Source organism: Lissotriton vulgaris, chromosome 2_1, assembly GCF_964263255.1.
Source record: "Lissotriton vulgaris chromosome 2_1, aLisVul1.2, whole genome shotgun sequence".
Taxonomy (NCBI): domain Eukaryota; kingdom Metazoa; phylum Chordata; class Amphibia; order Caudata; family Salamandridae; genus Lissotriton; species Lissotriton vulgaris.
The window spans coordinates 1,254,756,810-1,254,780,889 of NC_141687.1; the positions used below are offsets into that span (position 1 = coordinate 1,254,756,810).

Sequence of the window (24,080 nt, forward strand, 5' to 3'; positions counted from 1 at the left end):
GGAGATAACCCACTCACACTCAAGAACTGTTGGCACGGAAACTGTAAAAGGCAAAGAACAAGTTTATTAAGACCCCATGGGGTGGTGGTACACTCAAACAGCACCCTTCGGCAATGCAAGAGGTATCACACCGAACATCGGTGTGACCCCATTTTATATACAGTTTTGGGGCAATAAAAGATAGGCGGCACAAGTTAAGACACATTTTCGAGACATATATGGTCATGTTTTGGAATACTGCCAGCTCATTGGAGGGTGCACAACTCCGCTGGTCAGTTTGGTGCACATTCCTGAAGATCTACGGGTCAGTGGGAACTGCGCATGTGCGGCTTGACCAGTACTAAAAATAGCCTGTTGCTGGGCAGACAAGAGTGGTCAGTGGAACGGACAACGGACTAAAGGGCACGTCGGCCACGAGGCCGCTCATGATCTAAGATGGCCGCCGCAACATTCAAAATGGCGTTATCATATATAGCCAAGTTAAGGAGGACAACGTGTAGGTTCAGCTAATCGCTAACGCGGCCGGGCCAATTACGACACTGTGAAGGTTTCTGGCAAAAAGAAAAAAATATATATGTATTTTTTTTAATGTGTTAAAAGTGGTTGAGTACACTCACGCGAAGGTTTCTGGCAACAACAAAAAAATTGATAAATATCGGCCCCCCCAGGGCTCTCATAATCTTTCCAATAATGAACGTCTACAGTTTCCAGTGCGACTCACTTTTGCAATGACCATCAACAAAGCACATGGACAATTGCTGCAAGTGTGTGGACTACATTTGGAGAATCCGTGCTTCTCACATGGACAACTGTATGTGGCCAGCTCACGCGTCGGAAAACCTTCTGATTTATTCGTCTATGCACCACACGGAAAAACAAAAAATATTGTGTATCCACAAGCACTCGAATAAATAAACAGAATTAAAACAACACTTTGAAATGTTTTCCATATTAAAATGAATAAGTTTCAATAAAAATGACACAATGTAAATTGAATGTTATCATAACAAGTTTCCTTAGATTTCCTTTCTTCTGAGATCGCAGCAACGCGTGACGGGTAAAGTATACATATAAAAATGCTCAAGAACATGGCCCCACTCACACAGAGGCTTTGGAAAACATCCTAAATGCTGTTTGTTTTAAATTCCTTACGAAGCTAGAAAGATTTACTGAAAAATTGGTATCAGGCCAGTTAAATGTGTATTTTAACAGACCGACCCTCCTACCACAGGAAGGAAACAGTTCGTGCCTTTTAAAAAAAAAAAAATGTACAATGAACAGAAAATGAAACCGAAAGCCGCTGCCCTGAAATGATATAAAAGTTCAGCGGACCATGGTGTTCAGAGACACACCTTGAGACGCCGTCTCCACGGTAAGTTCTCCTCTTTAGAACATATTTATTTACAAGAATGACTGTTTGGAGTATTGTGCACGCCTCCTTTCACAGGCACGCTCGAAATGTTCGTGTACATCTTTATTTTTCACCCAATAATTGACTAGCTGGCTTTCACTCATCTGAAAAAAATGTATTACGTTTCATATTTTTTCATCTGTTTCCTGAGCCCATCAAAGGGAGAAGAAAGATGCATGCGGTGTAGGAAAGCTTAGTGGGTTCAGCGGGCACTGCAGAGGAGTGGGTGGAAACTCGCAGGTCACATGTTTGAATTGTGTGTCAACTCATAGGATTATTCTTCCGCGGTTTAAGAAATGGGAGCTGTAGTGAAGAGTATTTAAAGTGTCGATTACTAATTAAAAATTCTAGACCTATAAACATATTAAAAGAACAGAACTGTTTGAACAGGAAAGTCGTGCAAATACATTTACATCTTTGAGAGGCTATGATTTTGGTTCAGTAGTTACTTACACAGAAACCAGGCTTTTTGTTTTACGAATAGCCCTGCATATAATGAATCGAAATCAAATTTAGCAAATGCTTGTCTCAACCACCTCTGACTTTTTCAATAAAATTTCAAATAATTGGTCAAAGAGGGGTGAGTTATTGTGATTGATCCAAAGAGTCCCCATTTGAAAAATAATAAGTGCTGCTGCCCAAGGAACTGCGCAAACATTCGGTCGGCGCTATAAAATGTCACAGTGACAAATACCAAAGCTGCGTAGTGCGGAATCCACAGCCTTTTTTTTGGTTGCCAGACACTCCCCGGCCTGTTATCTCACTCTTGCAGGTGGCTGCTGTCTCCCTTTGTGGCGGGTTTTCTGTTTTTCTCTTTCTGTTTAGGTTACCTTTGTATGCTTTCCGCTCTCTCTCTTACTCCTTGGAAATGTTCGACGCAGAAAAATATCTGCTGATCCCCCAAAAATAAATGCCGATCCTCCCCACCGGCAACCACAAATTAAACTTTGGCCATCTGGAGTCTAATATGGGTTGTAGGGGCATATTATCAAGGGGGTTTATCTCCGCTTTTTTGGCTTTAAAAGCCAAGAAAGCGGAGATAAAAATATCTCCCTATTACCAAGCTGTCGCTAACACCAGTTAGCGACAGCTAGTAGGAGATAGCGACCATCTTGGGCCCCACTTTGCATGTCAGTGATATTTATCACTAATGAGATGCAAAGTGGGCGTGCCAAGATGTTAGAGACTGAAAACAGTCGCTAACATCGCTATCTCCAATTACCAACTTTTGGAGATATTCGCGCTAAGCGGGAATATCTCCAAAAGCTAACACCTGCCCTGAGCAGTTCTTAGCCATGTTATCCAATGGGAGGTGGATAACATGGCTAAGAGCATTTGCTCGATAATGCATGAATATCGCGGACTTTTCAGCGATATTCATGCATTTCGGCCGTTTTTTATCGCATTTGTGATAAACCTTGTTAATAGCAAGGTTTATCTGCGATAAAAATCGCCGATGTGCGGCGATAATTTTTGTCTCTAAACAAGTTAGAGACAAAAATTATCGCTAGTTGTTGGTAATATGCCCCTTAGTTCTTCGATGCGTAAGTAAAGCGTTGAACAGTTGATAATGAAGTTAGAAATTTACTTTGAACCAACACATCTTTTTTTTTTATTTGATGAAAATTCGCTCTGTAGTTTTTGAGATGATTACAGAAAAAGGTGTCAGTTGCGCTTCAAAGATTAAATCGTCTGTGTGGGTATTTTGTACCTCTAAATTCCTGAATATTTGAACACTTTTGGTCAACGTACGGTTCTCGAACCACAGTTTCTTTTTTTTTATTTCAAAGTATTTTATTACATTTTTATACATACATTTATCAACGCTTTACCATTACAGGGTATCAGCCCAAACTGGCTGTTCTTTTCAAGAATAGTGGTAAGTGTTATATATGTTTAGCTGTCCCCTTTTCCACTGTCTTGCAAAAGGAATAAGAGTGGGTGAAAAGGGTAAAGACAGAATAAAAAGAGAGAAAGGAAACAATAGCATACAAGAAGATTACTTCAGTCATGGGTCTGATCTGGGCCTGTTGGGATATGCTTATGGGCTAGCGCCCTTCTCAGCTAAGTTCACGGGGATTCAGCGCCGCAAGGCGAGCCGGGGTCCAGTAAGTCTTGTGTAGTAGCCAGAATTTTGTTTGTGCTAGTACTGGGGAGATTTAGGGGCATATTACCAAGCAATAGCGATAATTATCGCTATTGCTTGGTTAGAGAAAAACATTTACCGCAGCGCTGCGGCGATTTTTACCGCAAATAAACCTTGGTATTACCAAGGTTTAACGCAAATGCGGTAAAAATCGCCGCAAAGCATGAATATCGCTGAAAAGTCAGCGATATTCATGCATTAGCGAGCTAATGCTCTTAGCCATGTTATCCACCTCCCATTGGATAACATGGCTAAGAACTGCTCAGGACAGGTGTTAGCTTTTGGAGATATTCCCGCTTAGCGCGAATATCTCCAAAAGTTGGTAATAGGAGATAGCGATGTTAGCGACTGTTTTCAGTCGCTAACATCTTGGCACGCCCACTTTGCATCTCATTAGTGATAAATATCACTGACATGCAAAGTGGGGCCCAAGATGGTCGCTATCTCCTACTAGCTGTTGCTAACTGGTGTTAGCGGCAGCTAGGTAATAGGGAGATAATTTTGTCTCCGCTTTCTTGGCTTTTAAAGCCATAAAAGCAGAGATAAACCCCCTTGATAATATGCCCCTTTGTTTCTTGAGTGGAAGGCCCATAGGAGATTTAGTTTGTGCTCACTAGTGTGGTGTCAAGTTGTTTTGCCCAGTATGTCGCTCGTTTGTCGTTAATTTTGGTGGCAGTAGGAATCAGAAGTTTGTAGAGATGTGATACCTGATGGCCTATTCTGTTGAGTTTTGTCATGTATTGTATGATTGATGGTTTGTGTTGCGCTAACTTTGCTTTTGTCCGGACTGTTCAGATTTTCAGGAAGTTGTATAGCTCAATGTCTGGTTGCCTATGTTTCTCTTTTAGCGCGGTGAACGCGACGGGGTTGCCCCCAGCTTCCAGTTACGCTGGGTAGGAGATTCCTATCGCTTTCCATGTCTCTAACAATAGGGGTTTCCCCTTATACTTAATCTTTGTGTTTGCCCACAGTGATTCCCATTTCGAATTCTTTACACTGTGCTCCATTTTCTTGTCTATTTTGAGAAGGGCAATTTTTGTGTTTTTGAATATTGGGTTGGAGGCGTGTGTGTGTTTATTAGCTGTGAGGATCACCAGCGGCTCTAGGTTATTTAGGATGGCTCGCTCGATTAATAGCCATACCGGCGTGTTCCCTCTGTAGGGGTGCCAACCAGTAGGATCCTTGTTTTGCTAGAAATGCGGTTTGGAAGGCTCTGTAGTTTGCTAGGTTTAGTCCGCCCAGTTTTTTGTCTAGTGTTAGTTTTTTTATGCTTATTCTCGTTTTTTGCCCTGCCATAGAAACTTATTAATCATTTTGTCTATCTTGCGGTGGAAGTCGTCAGTGAGTAGGAGTGGAAGCATGGTCAGCAGGTAGTTGATCATCGGGGTGATCATCATCTTGACTGTGTCTATTCTACCCCACCATGTTACACATTTTGGGGACCAGGACTCTGGAAGTGTCTTTGTCTTCTTTAACAGTAGTTTCTCATTTTGGTCTAGTGTGGTTTTAAGGTTGTTACCGAAGTGTACTCCTAGGTATTTGACGAATCCTGTTTGCCATGCCGGGCCCGATCCTCCCAATGTGTCCTTAGTGGTATGGATGTTGAGGGGTTTGCACTCAGACATGTCCTTGTTACGTTTATACCCTGAGTGAATTGAGTATGTTTCTATGGTTTCTATGAGGGCTACGATGAAGGTTGTGGGTTGCTCTGTCACTATGAGGATGTCGTCCGTATACGCGGCTAGGTCTCCCAGTGCAGAACCACGCCCGGCGTCGCTCCCAGCATGCACAGGCATCACGTGGTGCAAGCGACTAGAACGCTACACCACATATCTTCCCCCTTTAACAACACCATAACAAGAACTGTAACAAAGTGTAGTGCCAATTTTTCTGGGCACTAGTATTATAACAAGTTTAAATAACATATGATCTGGGGGGTGCAAATAGAGAAGGCAACACAGCATGCCACTGTCATATAGTTACTGCTTTTTCTATATACTGTGTTAAGTTAGCATGAGTTTATTAAATGTTTAAACGACATATTTTCCTTCGGCTTCAGTTTGCACACGACACATAATTGTTATTGTAGCTTTCAACCTAGACGAAAGATGTGATTTATTTGAGAATAATATGTTATTGCTCTGATATCAGTTGTGCTTGGTACACTTGGTACACTGTCTGCACACTGAGAGCTGAACCCTCTAAGAATAACCTAACACAAGGTTGCTGGGAGGCCTGATCCTCGCACCACATTAGACATAACACAAATAAAGTTGCTGCCAACATTGGGCTCTAAGCGGGTTTAAGATAGAGTTACTGAGAATGCACTAACACACTTGATGGTGCTTCGCATGCAGAGAGCTGGTAGCTGATGATGTGATCTTCTCCTACTGACATTTAGAGGTATGGGCCCGCCCTGCTAAAACCCAAATGAGACCTTCTCGATATAATATAGTATGCTAAATAGGGTGCGCGAAATATAGGTGATACAGATTTCTATAGATTTTTGCATTATAATATGATATCACCGTTCGCTTACTATGGATTAGTGACTATGTTGATAACTCTGATTTTTATAATATGTATTCTGGTATTATATAAGATACTGCGTTTAAGAACCTTGCATTGAAAAATAAATATTTCAAACTTGCACGTGTCTTCTTTTACTCCCCGTTCTGGTTTGAAATGATAATAGAGCGAAAGAGTGTTCATGTGTTCCACGATACCTGAGGTAACCTAAGTTCATGTTCTGGTTTGTCTAAGTCATTGGGAGTTTGTTATGACCAATGAAACACTGTAGCTAGTTCGGTAAGGGGATTTGGATACTAAGGTGAGTTTTGGGTCACCCTAATTCACCTAGGTTCTAGATCTCTGTGCACAGTTCTGTGGGAGAACGAAAACCCTGCTACATGGCGCCCATACGTTGTTGGCCTTATATCATGACACTCGAGTAGTATATCATTCAAACCTTAACCCCTGCATTACCGTTTCCGGAAAACGGTGGTGTCGGGAAAACCTACCTATTTTTGAAATAGGTTCTTTCAAGCTTGAATCTTTCTATAAACGGTTTCCTTGAATTACTACCCAGTTGTGCTACAAAGTACTCTTTGTTTTTTCACTTTCCTGTGCAGTCATGGCACAAGCCGTGGACATCCCGGTGCATAGTCGCATTGCGGTGCGTGATCATTTGCGGGCTTATGATGTTCCTGTGGAGGGCTTGGCTGTGGTTCTGGTGGTGAGTGCGGAACATGCTTACCCTTCCGAACTGTTTTATTTGTGGGTGACATTTCCGGCAGTGGACGCAAATTCTGGTGTGTTCCACTCGTACACTGCGTCACCTGTACTTGCTGAATATGCTCCGTACAGAGCACAGGAAGTACCTATAGATGTTTGGCAGCATGGAATTTGGTTTGGTGGCGCCCTACCCCACTCTTTAACCGCTCCGAGGTTAGGTCCTTTGTCCATTCCGGGCACTAATTGGCCCGCTTTGGCTGGGTTTACCCCTCACCCTCTTCACGGCAATTGTTCCTTGGCGGAACTTAGGCGACTTCATGTTGTCGCTATTGCCGTGATTAGAGCGCTTGTACATTACACAAGTCGTAATGCTCATGGTGCGGCCCCTAGAGGTGCGCACCTTGCGGCAGGTCAGGCTAATTTGAAAATCAGTCCTGTTATGGTGAATTCCGTGATGGGCAAAAAGCCACAGGATAAGGATGATTTTCCTTTCTGGCTTGCCGAGAAATTTGACCAGCTGGAGGCTGTGTTTCCTGATACGTCTCCCGGTGAAAAACACCGGATTCTTACGCTTAGTTTGCTGAAAGATTTGGCCCCTGAGCTTTGTGACAGTGAATCTTGGGGTAAGACTTTTGCAGCGGTCTATTCGAGGTGCTATGGCACCCCGTCTATGTCCAATCTGTCTGCGGTCCTTAAACGTGTTCAAGATGACCATGGACCGGAGTCTGTGGTTCAATTGGGTATGCGGCATGTGGCACCTTTGATGTGGTTTGCGATCTGATCCTTGCAAATGTCAAGGGAGATGCAGTGAACTTTCAGGTGGCTAACGGGTTAAAGGCGATTCCCGATCCCGAAAAACCCCGTCAGTTAGCGAGGATAATTGTGGCGGCCTATAAAACGGTTGGCCGCAATGCCAAGGGTCTTAAGCCTTTTTCTGATAAAGAGAAAAAGCAGCCCCAGGGACAGACTTCGGCAGCGGCGGTACAACCCAATACCAATAAAAAACAAAATTGGCCTAAAAAACAGAATCAGGGTAAGCAACAGCAACAACAGGCTCAGACATCTCGCCCTGCGTCTCCCTTGCCTGCGCAGTCAGGAACGTGTTTATGATTTGCGCGACCGCGCGATGATTAAATCTCCTGATCGGTTTCAGGCTTCTGACCAACGCTCTCCTCGTTCCTTTCAGGACTCATCGGCTCCGTCAACCGGTGGTGGAGGGGGCGGCAGGGGCCGGGGTGGCCAGCAAGGACGTGGTCAGCCCCGCCCGCGCAACGGTGCAGACAAGCAGGAAGGCTCTACGCCTCAGAGACCGCAGTTTGCCAAGAAAAAAGTCGCTGCCTTAACGGCGCATCGATATGCCCCAGATTGTGAGAACGCGGCTTCGGAATCTGACTTGGGCTCTGACCTTGCTGGACAGCGCGGCGGAGATTACCATAGTGAGAGAGGCCCTCCGTCCACTACTGAAGGTGACAGCGACTGACACTTATGTTTTGATTGAAACAGCTGATACAAGAGTTGCTCCCCCTGATAGACTTTTTGAAATTGTCCTGTTGATTGAAGGTGACATACAGCGTACCATAAAAGGGGTATTTTGGGAAAATCTTTCATCTACGTATGACATTTTGCTTTCGGAGGCTGACTGGCCCCCACCTTTTGTGCTCGCAGCTCCAAGAGGGGAGGAGGTAATCCTCCCCAGTTTCGCGAACACTGTTTCGAGAGTGGAAGCGCTGCACTTTGCAGAAGAGTGGGCTCTGGCGCTTGCACCGGCTGTGTACCGCAATCAGTGTGGCTGGGATAAATTGTCCCCAAGCCACGAGATTCCTTTACGGTCTCAGCCGCAGCCTCAACCTCAATATCCCATACGACGTAAAGCCAAAGCTTCGGTCGCAGCGATCCTTGAACAATTGGAATATCAAGGTGTAATTGAAACATGTGTGTCACCGATGAATAACCCCCTTTTTACTGTAAACAAGCCGGACGGCTCTTACCGTTTGGTTTTGGATTACCGGCATTTAAACTCGCATTGCCGTAACTGTGCAGTACAGAATACTCACGGCTCTGCCCTTGTAAATAGTCTTGTGCGTAAGCGGTTCAAAACCACGCTTGACATTTCCAATGGTTTTTATGCCCATTCATTGGACAGTCTAAGTTCCTAATGGACTTCTTTCACATGCGGCGGTGTCCAGAAAATGTTTCGGCGTCTCCCAATGGGCTATAAGAATAGTCCTGGAGTATTTTCCACCCGCATTGTCTCTCTGTTGGAGAGGGTCGACTCAGATGCTTGTTCTTATGTGGATGACATCTATCTCACAGACGAAGAACTTTGGGAGCATCTGTGTCGAGTGAACAGTATTATTTGTAACTTTGCAGACATGGGTTTCAAGTTTAACTTTGCCAAGTCGCACATTGCAGAGTACACAGTGTAAACATGGGGGATGTGATTAAACAAAATATACGTTCTGATGATTGGGATATTCAGGCCGTAAAAGCATTATTCTCTGATTTGAAATATTATGCTGCTTTTGATGCTGAGGATTTATACTTAGATTCTGTTAACTATAGTGATTTGTTTTGCTTCCAACATTATGGTAATCATATACATCAGTATTACATAAAATTCAACAGATTATACAATATTGACGCAAAATAATCATATATTAAAATGAACCATAGAGTGGCAATCAATGTTTTCCGACGCGCGTTTCGGCGTTTCAAAGGACGCCTTCTTCAAGAGCCACAAATTCTGTCTGAAATATACAGTTAAAAAATATAAAAACATAATCAATCACATGAATTAAAAAGTTGGTTTTCACCAAAGGCCGCATATCATATACAACATAATTATTTTGACCAATTCAAGTCAATTAAAACAAAATTATTTAACAAAATCAAAAAACAGATTCCTAAATAGCACACCTTCCCTACTTGCTATAGCAATATAATAATTGCCAAACAAAGTACAAAGCTAATATTAATATATTTCAGCAGTTGTTAGGTAACTAAGACAATTAGAAACCTAGTGGGAAACTCCCTATCCCAAGCCAAGGGTGGATGGTAATGGGAGGATCTATAGACCTCAAAAAAGGCAAAGATTATTCAGTCAATTAATGATAGCTATTATAGTAAGTCATAGATATAGCCTAGTTGGTTCTAAATTTATCTATCTACAATCATATAATGCGAGATGAGTATACTTACTATTAAAATTTCCACATAATGGCTATAGTAAACTCATGTTCCCTTAAGTTTCTTAATCAATCATATTCCAGTGATGAAAGGAATATGTCTTTTAATGACTGCGGATCAAAAGAGGATAGATATTAGGTACTAGACACCGTTATTGATAACAATGAAATACTACAGTGCACTACGGTCATATGAAGGTAATCGTTTAGATGACTAACATAAATTACTGTGTTTGAGCGACCGAGAAAGTCCAAGGTAATATGTTGGTATTATATGTTTTCAACATTTAAAGTTCAGAGAGTGCTGCAGTTAGGTATAGCGGAGAGCTGCAACAAGAGTTAGGTATAGCGGAGAGCTGTAACAAGAGTTAATGGTGTATTGTATCGTTGTCTACTCTCGCTTTCCATTCCAACTTATAGTTGAAGAAATACCCCTAAGATGAACCCTTTGAGCATTGCGTGTTTATGTCTCTATCAGCAAACCTTGTATATGGTGCCAACTAGATATCAAGAAAAAAGGGAACCGATTATCGTACTCTTTGTTTCTGAATGTTAAACCATAACATTTAGGAGACTGATATTTATCTCAATTGTGAAGATTAGTTTCCGTTTCACTTCTAAACTAAGACTTCATTTGAGACATATACTCACTTAATGACAACGTTATGCAATTCCATGCAGTATTGTAGTGTCCAAGATCAAAAACATAGCATTCTCTGTTTCACTTTTGACTTCAGAACTACTGTTATATATGGGCATGAAAAAAAGAAAGAAAGGTAAAACATGAGCCCCATTATTTATACCTATGTCTATGTTGATATAGAGAGTGTTCACGAAATTTTACAAGTCAACACGTGGGCTTGACTTACATTTAAAAGTGATTGTTCTATTCAATGTGGAGAGACGAGCCAAAATTACTCGTTTCAAGAAGAACCAGTTTCTCGTAGATCCGGATATAGATCTCCCGTGTCAGTTTCACCTGCGTGTGTAAATTACACTCGGCGAGTATCTAGATAAAAGGCATAATTCGCGGTATTTAAAAAAAGAACCACCTAATATTCCGAAATTAAAATGACTAAATGCTAAACAGGACGGCTGACAAAGTTCATACAGGTTTCCTTACCGTGAGAGGATGTTAAAGGCTGCATATGGATAAACCACGACGCTGCAAAGGGTGGCCGTTGTTCTCACCTTCGTATTTAATTTACATTTGGCGAGTTTCTAAGTAAAAGACAAAATTTACGGTATTCAGAAAAGGAGCGGCATAGTATGCCTAAATACAGATAACTAAATGTTAAACGGAACGGCAAGCAAAATTCTTAAAGCCTTCCTTACCGGTAAAGAATGTTAAAGGCTGCATACATAGACACGGCGCTCCAAAGGATAGCTGCTGGTCGTCCTGTGGCCGTTGGAGATAGTATCACCTGTTGTATTTACGAGTCCGCCTATAAATGCATGACTCAGGTGTCACGTGGGGAAATTTACCGTGGGGGATTGGCACACATTCTTAAAGCCATACGCTCTAATAATCGCGATAAGGTGCGAAGGGCAAATGTTACTTTCTGAGGAGTATAATTGTATCAAATAGAGACTCTTGATTTAATTAATGGATGATAACAAAATACGCCTCTTAGTGTTAAATGTATACCTACTTAGTAGGGAATAAATCGTCTGGCGGACAATCGAGTCACACGCATTCTTAAAGCCATATGCTCCAATAATCGAGATACGGTACGAAGGGCAAATATTGCTTTCTGAAAAGCTTATTTATATCAAATCTAGTGCGCTTTTTTGGGTATAAAACAATACTAAAAGAGCCCTTGTTCTATAACGAGGAGCCTAAATAAATCTCCACAAGTTCTTGATTTAATTAATTCCCTGCTACAAGTAGTCGAAACTGCTGGATAAACTACTTATTAGCAGAAGAAGGAGATATATATAAAATAGATGATAACCAAATACGCAAAGGATGTCTATTAGTATTAAATATATACCTACTTAGTAAGGTCGAAATTGTCTGGTGGACAATCGACTCAATTAGGGAATTACATATAGTAAGCAGTAGCCAAAGATTACTGCCAACTATCCAATCAGATCAGGACAGGTCAGATATTTAATGGAATACCTCCATGGAGAAATGGTTACAGTATAGCGTTCTCCTACGAAATGCCCCCGTCAAGCTCACATTTCCAGTCACCTGAAAGACCTCCACTGGCTCCCCGTCAACAAGAGAATAACGTTCCGTCTCCTCACCCACGCACACAAAGCCCTCTATGACCTAGGACCCGAATGCCTCAACACGTGACTGTCCTTCTACACCCCCACCCGCCAACTACGATCGTCCAATCAAGCCCTCGCTGCAATTCCGTGCATCCATAGATCCACCATGGGGGGAATATCCTTCTCCTACTTAGCGGCCAAGGCCTGGAATTCTCTCCCCACCCACCTCCGCCTTACACAGAACCACCTCTCCTTCAGAAAGCAACTAAAAACTTGGATATTCGATAAGTAAAGTACCCCCCCCCCTCAAGCGCCTTGAGACCCTCTGGGTGAGTAGTGCGCTATACAAATTTTTGAACTTGAACTTGAACTTTGTATGGCAATTATTATATTGCTATAGCAAGTAGGGAAGGTGTGCTATTTAGGAATCTGTTTTTGATTTTGTTAAATAATTTTGTTTTAATTGACTTGAATTGGGCAAAATAATGTTGTATATGATATGCGGCCTTTGGTGAAAAACAACTTTTTAATTCATGTAATTGATTATGTTTTTATATTTTTTAACTGTATATTTCAGACAGAATTTGTGGCTCCTGAAGAAGGCGTCCTTTGAAACGCCGAAACGTGCGTCGGAAAACATTGATTGCCACTCTATGGTTCTTTTTAATATATGATTATTTTGCGTCAATATTGTATAATCTGTTTTTTTCTGTTATTTGTTGAATTTTATGTAATACTGATGTATATGATATTTGGTTTTAATACGAACACTTATTAAATGAAATAGAACTTTTTTGCACTTAATTGTATTTGTGGTTCCTTTATGCCTTTACCCTTCCCTTCTGCTTGCCATGATTATGCTATGATATACACACAGTCTATTTCCCTGCCTTAAGAATCATTATTTCCGAACAGGGGGTCCTTGTCGTTTACATTATACTGCTCTGGAGTAAGTCCATATCTGAGACATAGGGCCTCCTTCATATTGGGATAGGTCATGGTACCTGCTAATTCTAAGGGCTCTAGAGCACTCCTCCCAGAAGCCTCAAAGGGCCAGATATAGGTAGCCCAATACCGATCGGTAACGGCTGAAACTACAGAATTTCGGAAGTTACTGACCGGTATTGGGCATTTGAGATGTAGGGGCCAAATTTAAGGATTCAGTAATTTACTGAATCGGTAATTTAAGGAATCAGTAAATTACTGATTCCTTAAAATACCAATTCAGTAATTACTGAATCCTTAATGTAGAGAGCACTTAAGTGAGTGCATTTGTGAGTTAAGGATTCGGTATTTACCACCAACTAAAAGTTGGTGGTAAGTATAGAAAACCTTTGAAAAAGCAAATTTGTGCTTTTCCAAAAGTGCCATATAGCAGACATATATGCCCTTAGGGTATGTATGTGTGCCCCATGTGCACCCATGCACTATTCAGGGGTGCAACAGGGTGTCAATGTGACACCCTGCTACCCTTGTAAGTCTTCCCCCTATTACCGATTCGGTATTTACCGAATCGATATTACCTATTCAATCCTATGGGCCTCCAGGCCCACAGGAACGAATGGGAATTACCGAATCGGTAAATATCGAATCGTTAATTAACGAATTTTACAGATTCAGTAAAATTTACCGAATCAATACCTACATACCATTTACCGATTCTGAAATACCGAATCGGTAAAATTCAGTATTTTAGAATCGGTAAATAGTATTTACCTACATATGGCCCAAAATATTTCCACAGGCCCGCCCCCCAATGCTGTTCAGGCACCCCATTCATTCTCAATGCAATCTCATACGAGGTAAACCAGGCATAGATATCTTCACTCCTATTGTAATTCTGTACCAAATCCTTGGGAATATATACTTTAACCCCCTGCCCAGGCTGTGCGCTGCCACCATTTGAACTCAAATCCACCTGCTTGGACTTGATCTCCAGCTCTCTCAGGCTCAATTCATGAGCCAAAAGCAATTTCCTTTCTTCTAGGGCACGAGCATTCTTGCTCTCCTCTGCCTCTTTCTCCATTTTCATTTTCATAAGCTCCAACTCATTATTCCTCACTCTATAATTCTCCTCTAACTCTTCTGGAGTGAAACCCCTATTGGAATGGTTGCTGCCAGGCCTTGAGCCTGGTCTGCTCACAGGCAGATCTTTGGGTTGAAAACCATTCCTTCCACTTGCATTGTTTCCTTCTTGTGCCTCCCAGTGGGCCTTCAAGATTCTCTGCAGCTCCTCCTACCGGTAGCAGCTCTTGGTGGGGCAATCAAACTTTTTGCAGAATTGTCTGAGCGGCTTAACTTTGTAGGAATACAAATCATCAATGCAAAACTCCAATTCTGCCTCCACACTTGGTGCCTTCCCATTCAGAGACATGATGCTTAGAAGAGTTACTCAAATATAGAATCAAAAACCAAAATGTAGGGGACGTGGCTTGGCGCCCGCGAAGCATGAGGTGAGCGCTCCGTTGCCGCTGCTGGGACCCGCCGACGGAGGCGCGCCTCGGCGGTTTCAGGGCAATATTCTTCCGTCGGAGCTTGCAGAGCATGCCATGAGCTCTCCCCCGACATTGCTGCGGCATATTTAACCTGTTTTTGGCCAAGGTAAGTCCGGTTGCGGCTCTTCAAAGGCCACAACCGCCATTTTGTTTGTGCCGCGACGCGCACATTCTTCAGCCCTAATGCCTAGTTTTCAGCGCAAATTGGCATAATTCGCTCACAAAATTACTTTGCCTCTCTTTCAACTGGCTTTTAAATGGCTCTTCTCCTGTTGAACTCTTCAGCACCTCATGAGACATCAGAGTTTCGACATCTATGACCTGGGCAGCCATTTTGTGAATCCTTGCAGCCTCTATCACCTTGCCTTATTTTATTTACTTTTATATTCTCCTGAGGTGCGCTTTTTGAATCCTGCGCTTTTTGTATCCTGTGGATAGGGCTTCTTACATGTCTTCATGCCTGAGGCTGTTTTCTTAGTCAAGTGATTCATACCTATGCAGACCTGTGCATTTCAGTCACGTCTTGCCGCAACACAGCCTCCTTCTGTATATTCTGCTGAGGTGCGCTTGATGAATCCTGCGCAAATTGAATCCTGCGGATGGGGTTTCTTCATTGTCTTCATTCCTGAGGATGTTTTCTTCATCAGGTGATCAATTCCTTTGCAGCACTGTGTACCTCAGATACGCTCTGTCGCATACAGCTTCCTTATACCTTGGCCTCACCCTATTTCCTTGTGTATGGTTGCTGGTCATTTCTATGGGGAGAAACAAACTGCGTTTAACCTCTAGTGTTCCGGAACACACTTTGCTCAAAAACTCTCAGCTTTTCTCCAGGTTTGCCCAGTTTGAGGCTTCTAATTCGTCTCTTATTCCCGATATATCCACTACAATGGAACCACCTGCGCCAGTTTCAGGAAAGGCTACTTCAAGGGGGTTAAAGAAAGATCCTCCCTCTCCGCCTAAATCCATTTCCCCTGTATCTGTGGAACTTTTATTGGAGGAAATCAGGGCTCTTCGCCCCTTCATGGAGGAAACCAACGTTAAATTACAGATACTAACTGATAATTGGTCGCAAATGGATTCAAGGGTCACTTCCGTGGAGCACAACGTTTCCTCCCTTCAAGAATCTTCCACCAAGATCCCATACTTGTCTTCACAGGTCTCCTCTCTTCAACGTCAAGTGGAGGAACTTGAAAAACGAAATCGGCGCAATAACCTACGTATCTACGGCCCGGTGGAGGGTTGCGAGGGGAATGACCCAATTGCTTTTTTCAAGTCTTTTCTCCCCAAGCTGCTTCATCTACCTGAAGGTACCTTGCTCAATATCCAACGTGCGCATATACTGGGTAGACCTCCTTCTTCTACATCATCAACTATTTCAAAACCATTAGGAGTCATCATGTATTTTTTAGAATACACGGACCTTTTGAAAGTCCTTTCTGCAGCCAGAACATTAATCACTTCAGTGGGCCCATGTATCTGAAATCTAACCGCATCCCACACAATCCCATCAAGGACAGGCCAAGCAGTAATGTTGACTGTATTCAAGTCTCGTTTCAGTCTGTGTGCTGAATGCGAAGAGGAAAGAGGGGCCAATGTTCCATTAAGGTACCGAATTCCTGTTCTTTCTTTGACATAGTGGCCATCGATCAGGCTGAAAAAATAAAACACAAAACCAATTGACATAAAAAGGTAAAATGAAAATAGAATCAACCAAATGTATGTCCAAGGGGGAATTAAAAAATGTTTTTTAAATAAAGTGGCATATTTTGCAATAGTTGAGGGTTTCTTTGAAAGTTCCGAAACAGAGTCAAAAGAGAATCTGGACTGGTCGGCCAAACGAGTCTGCAAATATGATATTGATCAATCAGCAGGATAGGTGTAGTTCAGCTCATCAATGTTAGTAACAGGAATAGTATTTAATAAAGGACTGGAAATAGCAGGCATCTCGAGGGACACCTCAGGTTCTGCACCAGAAGTAATAGCCAGCACAGAATGCCTTACCATGGAAGGACAGGATACACCCGGTGTCATGCTATGAAGAACCGGCCACCCTGTGTGTCTTGACATTGTCAATTGAGACAAATCTGTTTTCCTTACGACCTGGAAGTGGTGGTAATATGACTGTTCTCGTGCCCTTCACTCCAAGAACTCGAACCGGTGCATGATATGAGGGACCAAACTCTTTCTTGTTATCGATCTTCTCTCGAACCAGTTCTCCAACTTGGGGTAGCCAGCCAACTACCGGGATCTGCAACGCATCATCCGATGTGGAGGGCAAATGTTCCTTTGCTAGACTGTCTCTGGTCTTTTGTAGATCCTGTAAAACATTGCAATGCTCATCCACGTCAAAGGCGGAGGCCTGGGCCTTGCAGTCTAGACCGTCGAGGTCAGGGACATACATCTTGATACCAAAGAGCATTTCGTATGGGGTCCGCCCACCCAGAGACCTTCTAGGGAGATTATTAAGCGCACGCTGCACGCCATTGAGATGGGCCAACCAGTTTCTGCCAGTGCCTATAACTCGAGCTGTCAAAGATTGCTTTAAGTCACGGTTCATTCGTTCCACTACACTGGTACCCTCAGGTCTGTACGTAGACGAAAACTTGACTTGGACCCCCAACGAAACCATAGCATCCTTATACGCCTTAGAGGCGAAAGACGGACCCTGATCCGAATGGAAGGTACCACAGGCAAAAATCCCTACAAAGACTCGCAAATCCTTAATGACAGTCCGTGAATCAGCGCTCCGATGGGGCCATACCCACACAAAGCGTGTGCATGAATCAACTGATACCAAGATGTACTTATATGCAGTATCAGAAGAAAAAGGACCGCAGTGATCTAAATAAACGCACCCCAGTGGTTTATTAGAAATGTACAACTGTGTCTGAGGTGGACGCGCAGCAGTTGAAGGCTTAATCAGCTGGCAAATGTCACATTGAAGGACATAATCGCGCGTCTGTTTGTACAGTCCCCGCCACCAGAACCTCTGTTGTAGCTGAGTTGCAGTGGCTGAGACGCCTGCATGCGCAGACGCCACACCTTCATGAGCCGCTGTAATCAAAGAAGCCCTGCGATCCGAGTTGGGAATTAAACATTCGCCAACATCAGGAATTTTCACATAAGGAACCTTATCGGGACTTAAGTGGTATGTGTGCTTCGAAGGGAACCCCGCAGGATATTTACCTCCCTTCTCAGTGGCAGCAACAGCTGCCAAGATGTCATCATCTATCTTACTTTTGGACCTCGTGACTGCTGCAACTAAGTATTTTGATACTGCTGACTTCACCGCTTCATCAGCAAGCGAATTACCGACAGCGTGGACTCCCACGAGCTGATGGCCAAGAGTATGAATCACAAACACGAGTGGCAACTTTTCTTTAAGTTCCGCCACTCGGACCCAGATCATTTTATGTTTTATTGTGCTACCTTTGGAATCACGAAATTCATTCTGAATCCAAAAGAACAAGTTTTCATTGTAAGACTGGACACAGAAGTAAGAGTCACTTACGATCAAAGTCGTCACACTAGGATCCGCGTACTCCAATGCAAGCATCAGAGCACGAAGCTCTGCTAATTGTGCGGTGCAGTCCCCAAGCGTCTGCGTGTGCACGACACTGGACTTGAACTCATCGTTCACCATGGCACCGACCACAATGGCGCACGCGGAAACGTAGGCATGTTTAGAGCCATGCGCAACCTGCGCCGAACCATCAGTGTAAATGATGCAATGGAAATCCTCCAACGGCCGCATTGCTAAAGGAGCAGGATGAACAAATTCATACTGTAAATACTCCTGCGACCGTAAAGTGGCATCAAAAATAAACGTGACATCCTGGGATGTCAAGGATGCAGCCCATTGAATCCACCTATTTTATTTATTTTATTTTAATTTCTTGTATCGCGCAGGAATCAATCCCATAAGGGTATCTCCGCGCTTTGCTAGCCAGGACGTTGTCGTAATCTTCAGGTGTATTAATGGGACTGAAATGCTTCCTGAAAGAGGAGTGTTTTCAGGGCCTTTCTAAAGGCCAGATGATTGGTGTTCAGCCTCATTTCTATAGGAAGTTTATTCCATAGGGCAGGCCCAACCGACGAAAATGCTCGGTCTCCCTGTATCGCTCTTTTTGTTGCAGGGGGTTTCAGGAGTGCTTGGTTGCTTGAGCGAAGTGAACGGCTCGGTTGGTATGGTTCAACAGATTGGGAGAGATATTTAGGGCCATCCCCATATAAGCATTTGTGGACCGTGCAGCATATTTTGAAGCTGATACGCTGCCGTATCGGGAGCCAATGTAGCTCCATCAACAAAGGCTTAGAAGGAGTCCTAGCTGGCGCACCCATGACCAGCCTAGCCGCCGTATTCTGGACCACCTGCAAACGACCTACTGCGTCAGCGTTTGCTAGCGTCAGCAGGCCGTTGCAGTAGTCTAGGCGGCTAGTAACCAGAGCCTGCACGAGTGTCTTCCTGTAAGTATCAGGGAGATAAGGAAATACTCGTCTTAGGAGGCCAATGGTATAAAAGCATAGTCCTGCAATATGATTGGTATGCTCCTTGAGCGTCAGTTTTTGGTCAATCTTAACCCCAAGATTTTTAACATGAGGCTTAGGTGTAGGGACTGGGCCCAAGTCTAGCGGCCACCATTCAGGAGACCAGAGAAGACTCGCTCTGCCGAAGAGCATAACTTCAGTTTTTGCAACGTTACATTGGAGGCAATTTGCGGCCATCCAATGTGACACTGCCCTCATACCTAGGGTGCAAAGCTTTGGAATTTGGTACACTGGCTTTCGTAACTGCCTCCAAGGCAGGACACGGGGTAACAACCAACATGCGTTTTCCCTGTGACAGGGCACGTTCCTTGATAATTGCCATCTGCACAGCCGTCAAAACTTTCTCCACAGTGGAAAAGCGCATTTCAGCCGAAGTGTACAAGTGTGACTTGTAAGCCATAGGTACTGTATCTCCTTCATTAAAAGTTAGGTACGTGAAACCCACCGTCCCAGGGACAATTCTAATCACCAGGTTGGTCTGGTTATCACGAGTCCGTAAATATTCAGAAGCGAGCAAATCAGCCTGCAAAGACTGCAGAATAGCTGAATGCTCAGGCAGCCAGCATGATTTGGAAAAAGATGGTTGTATCAAAGCATACAAAGGCTTGATACGCTGGGCATATTCCAGAATGTATGTTCTCCCGAAATTCAAAAAGCCCAGTAAAGATTGTAATTTTTTCAGTGTTGTCGGAGCGCGCAACTGTGCGCATTTCTCCAGGAAGTGAGGAGCCAAGCCTTTTCCTTCATTGTTCAGTTCATAGCCTAGAGAGCCTCTCCAAGGCTTACATGGTCTGGTTCTCCTTTATTCTTTGCGCAGGACTATGCCAAAGCTACAGCTGCTCGACGTAAGGCTTTTCTGGACATGCGTGCTGATCTCCGGTCCCTTGGGGCTAGATATGGTCTTTTTCACCCATGTCTTTTCAAAGTCACCTTCAACAACAAGACTACAACCTACGAAGATCCTGTTCGCCTTCGCAGCTTCTTAAATTCCTGCAAACCAGCCGCTATGGATCTCTCTGATTCTTCTTCTTCCAATCCTCCTTGAATTTCATGTACCTTTCTTCATGCTTTTCTGACTTTTCTTCTTCTGCCCTTCTTCTGCATTTTTCGTACCTTTTCTATTGTTGCGCTTAGCATGGTATCATTGTAATCTTCTTGTTTCTTTTTTTTTCTTGTTGTTCCTATATTAGGGATGTAGTTGTTATTCTTCTTCTCACCCTATTATTGACTGCTAATTCATGATCCCTTTCCTTGTTTCCAACATATTCACCATTTGTTCCGTGGGTTCCCCCGGTTGTACGTTCCGTTAACCTTCGAAGTCTTGCCTGCTTGATGTGGCTCCACCCCTCCCTCTTTCCATTCCTGGTTTTGTTCTTGACTGCTCTTCCTCGCCCTCCCTCGTTGGTAGGTATGTTTTTCCCATCCATGATCTATTCCCTCTCCCCAATCTTCGTTATTCCTTCTTCACTTTTTTCAGTTCGTTTCCTCTCCTTATTAGGTGCCTTTTTTCACTTCTCTTCTTTTCCTTCTTCGCTAACTTCTTTACATTGTCATTTGCTACTATCTTTAACGATATGGTCTCTATTTTCTTCTTTTCTCCATTTTCATAATCTCATTGTCTTGATTCTTCTTCCTGTTCTTTTTCCTACTTCTCTTCACATTGTGGTGCGTTCTCTCACTTTTTCCTTCCACTTTGTTCTGCTTTTCAATTCTTCACTTTTATTGGTTTTGGTCTCTGCTCTTTATATTGTTCTTCTATTTGATCTGCCAACTCATGTTTGTTGTATTTTCTATTATGTCTAATGTCTGTAAAAGTTGTTTCGTGGAACGTTAAAGGTCTTAATTCTCCCATCAAGAGACAAAGGGCTTTATCCCATCTTGCCAAATTGAATGTTGTTTTTGCTTTCCTACATGAAACTCATTTGTCTGAGACTGAGTTTGTCAAGCTCAAAAGAGGTTGGGTGGGTGAGGTCTGTTATGCTCCTGGTGATGGCAAAGGCAATGGTGTGGTGATTTTATGTCGTAAATCTCTCCCTTATTCCGTGGTTGCTACAGAATCAGATGCTGATGGTAGATGGTTACATGTCAAATTTTCTTTAAGGGGTGTTCCAATCTCTCTTTTTAATGTATATGCTTCCACAGGGGGTGACCCTTCTTTTTGGCACAGGATTGCCTCCCATATCACCAGATACGTGGATGACAATTTCATCATGGCAGGGGATTGTAATCAACCTCTAGACCCTTTTCTGGATAGACACTCCAAGGTCTCTTTTATCCCTAACAAGCCTCATAAGCTTTTTGCTCGAGCAATCTCACAATATAAGCTCATTGATGCATGGCGCTTATGTAATCCGGAGGCTAAAGAATTTACTTTTTATTCCCCTACTCATCACTCACAATCCCGAATTGATTATATTTTTGTTTCCCATCAGATCTCCCAGACTCTCACTTCTGCAGAAATTGGCCCTATTTTGTTATCAGATCACGCTCCAGTCATAATCAATATTGACATTTTACCAAAAATTACGGGACCTAGAAGATGGGGCTTTAACAATGCTCTTCTTGTGGACCCTAAATTAAATTCTTCCTTTTCTACTTTCTTTAAAGACTTTTTTGATATCAATGATACCCCGACCATTCCTGGCACACTATCTGGGACGCTTTTAAAGTGGCAGCAAGAGACTTTATAATCGGTTTTGTTGCCAAAAAGCGAAAGAGTGCTCGAAAGTACACAGGGGATCTCCTTCAAAACATTAAGAGGTTTGAACATTCCTACTTTACTTCTCACTCACAAGATAGTTTGACAGCTCTAAATGATGCTAAACTAAAATTTAACAAGCAATCTACAGAAGATGCTTCTTTATATCTGCTGAAATCCAGTGCGAAATTTTATGGAGTTAAAAATAAAGCGGGGAAGCTTTTGGCCAACTATCTAAAAGTTAAACATAATAAGTTGAATATCGAAGCTATCTTTGATTATAACTCTAATCTCCAGCATAAAGATGTTGACATTCTCACTGAATTTTCTCGCTTCTACACTACCCTTTATTCCTCAGACACTCATCCTACTACCCAATCCTTATGCACTTTTTTTTCAGACATTCGCACTCCTCACAATTTTCCTCTTGACCTCACCTCCTTAGAAACTGATATTTCTCAACAGGAATTGCTCACGGCTCTTCAACAACTTAAAAAAGACAAGGCCCCTGGACCAGACGGGTTTACTATTGAATTTTACTTTCAATTTTCTAACCTTCTCCTGCCTACATTACGCTCTCTTATAGACTCATTTATCACTATGGATAGGTCGTCAAATACTTTCTCTGACGCTTACATTTGTCTCATACCTAAGGAAGGGAAGGATGCCAGATATTGCAAAAATTATAGGCCCATTTCGTTGGTCAATATAGACTACAAATTATTTGCTAAAGTACTTGCTGCGAGACTAGACCCTTTTTTACCTGACATGTTGGGTCCAGAACAGTCTGGATTTGTCAAGGGGCGTTTTATTACTGATAATACGAGGCTTTAATTTAATGTCCTATCCAAAGCCCCGCATCTCCAACATTTCCTGGCAGCGATTGCCCTAGATGCCGAAAAAGCATTTGATAGGGTCGAATGGACATACCTCTTCTATACCCTTAAATGGTTTGGTTTTGGCCCTAAATTTATTTCTCTAATTTTCTTCCTTTACTCTAACCCGAGAGCGGCAGTTTGCGCTAATGGTTTAATTTCCTCTTTTTTTAATTTAGGCAGAGGCGTCCGCCAAGGTTGCCCTCTTTCCCCGTTTCTTTTCAACCTAGCCTTGGAACCCGTTCTCTCTAAATTACGCCAAAATCCTCACATTTCTGGCTTTCAGACACCGCATTCTCATGTCAAACTCGCTGCGTATGCGGACAACATTTTACTTTTTTTATCCAACCCTGGTGCTTCTGTACCTGCTTTCCTTGCAGAGGTTCATGAGTACTCTCTGATCTCTGGGTATAAATTGAACAGCGATAAGTGCGAAATTGTGCCCTTAACGAAATGTACTTTTAAACCTGATTTTACTGCTTCCCATTTTACTTGGAGCCCCGCCCATATTAAATATTTAGGTCTGCATATCACTCCCACAATTACGAACACTGTCTCGCTTTGCCTTAATAAATGTATTCAGAAACTTTCTGATTTAACAACTAGATGGCATCCTCTATACCTTTCTTGGTGGGGTCGCCTTGACACCATCAAAATAATGTTAGCCCCTATAGTTCTCTACGCGATCTCTAATATCCCAGTTCCGATTCCCACAAAGTTTTTTAGAAAAATCAACTCAATCCTTTCTGCTTTTCTTTGGAATGGCAAGAAATCCCGAATGTCTCTTCTCAGACTTATACGCCCTAAAACAGAAGGAGGTGTTAACTTTCCGGACTTTCCCACATATCACAAGGCATTCCTTTTGCGACAGGCTTCTTTCTGGTTACAGGACCCTGACGCTACGTGTCCTTTATGTGTCACACTTGAACGTTTTTCTTTGTTTCCTTTCTCTTTTGCTGAATATCTTTCTTTTTCCCGCAAACCGCATACCCTATCCAATCCTATTCATAGATTCACTACTAAATTGCTCTTGTCTTCGAATCCTACTCCTCACAGACTTCCTCATTTCTACCATTTGGAACAATAAACATTTGTTGATTAACAATAAACCCTTTTATTGGAAATCTTGGAGGCAGAAAGGACTCATTTGGATTTCTCAACTTTTCTCGGACTCTGCCATCCTGCCTTTCTCAACTCTACGCCAATCTTTCAACTTGCCTGCCTCTTTTGCCCGTAAATATACTTTACTTCAAGAGGTGGTTTTG

The 24,080-nt window shown here is 42.8% G+C and overlaps 1 long non-coding RNA gene across 1 annotated transcript in view; it reads left to right on the top strand.

Annotated features, from left to right (window-relative positions):
- The first annotated feature begins 1,302 nt into the window (after positions 1-1,302).
- Positions 1,303-24,080, top strand: part of LOC147732455 (uncharacterized) — a 48,088-nt gene continuing 25,310 nt past the window's right edge. The window contains exon 1 of the long non-coding RNA XR_015308663.1: positions 1,303-1,372. This is a non-coding gene — a long non-coding RNA (uncharacterized LOC147732455). The remainder of the gene's footprint in view (positions 1,373-24,080) is intronic.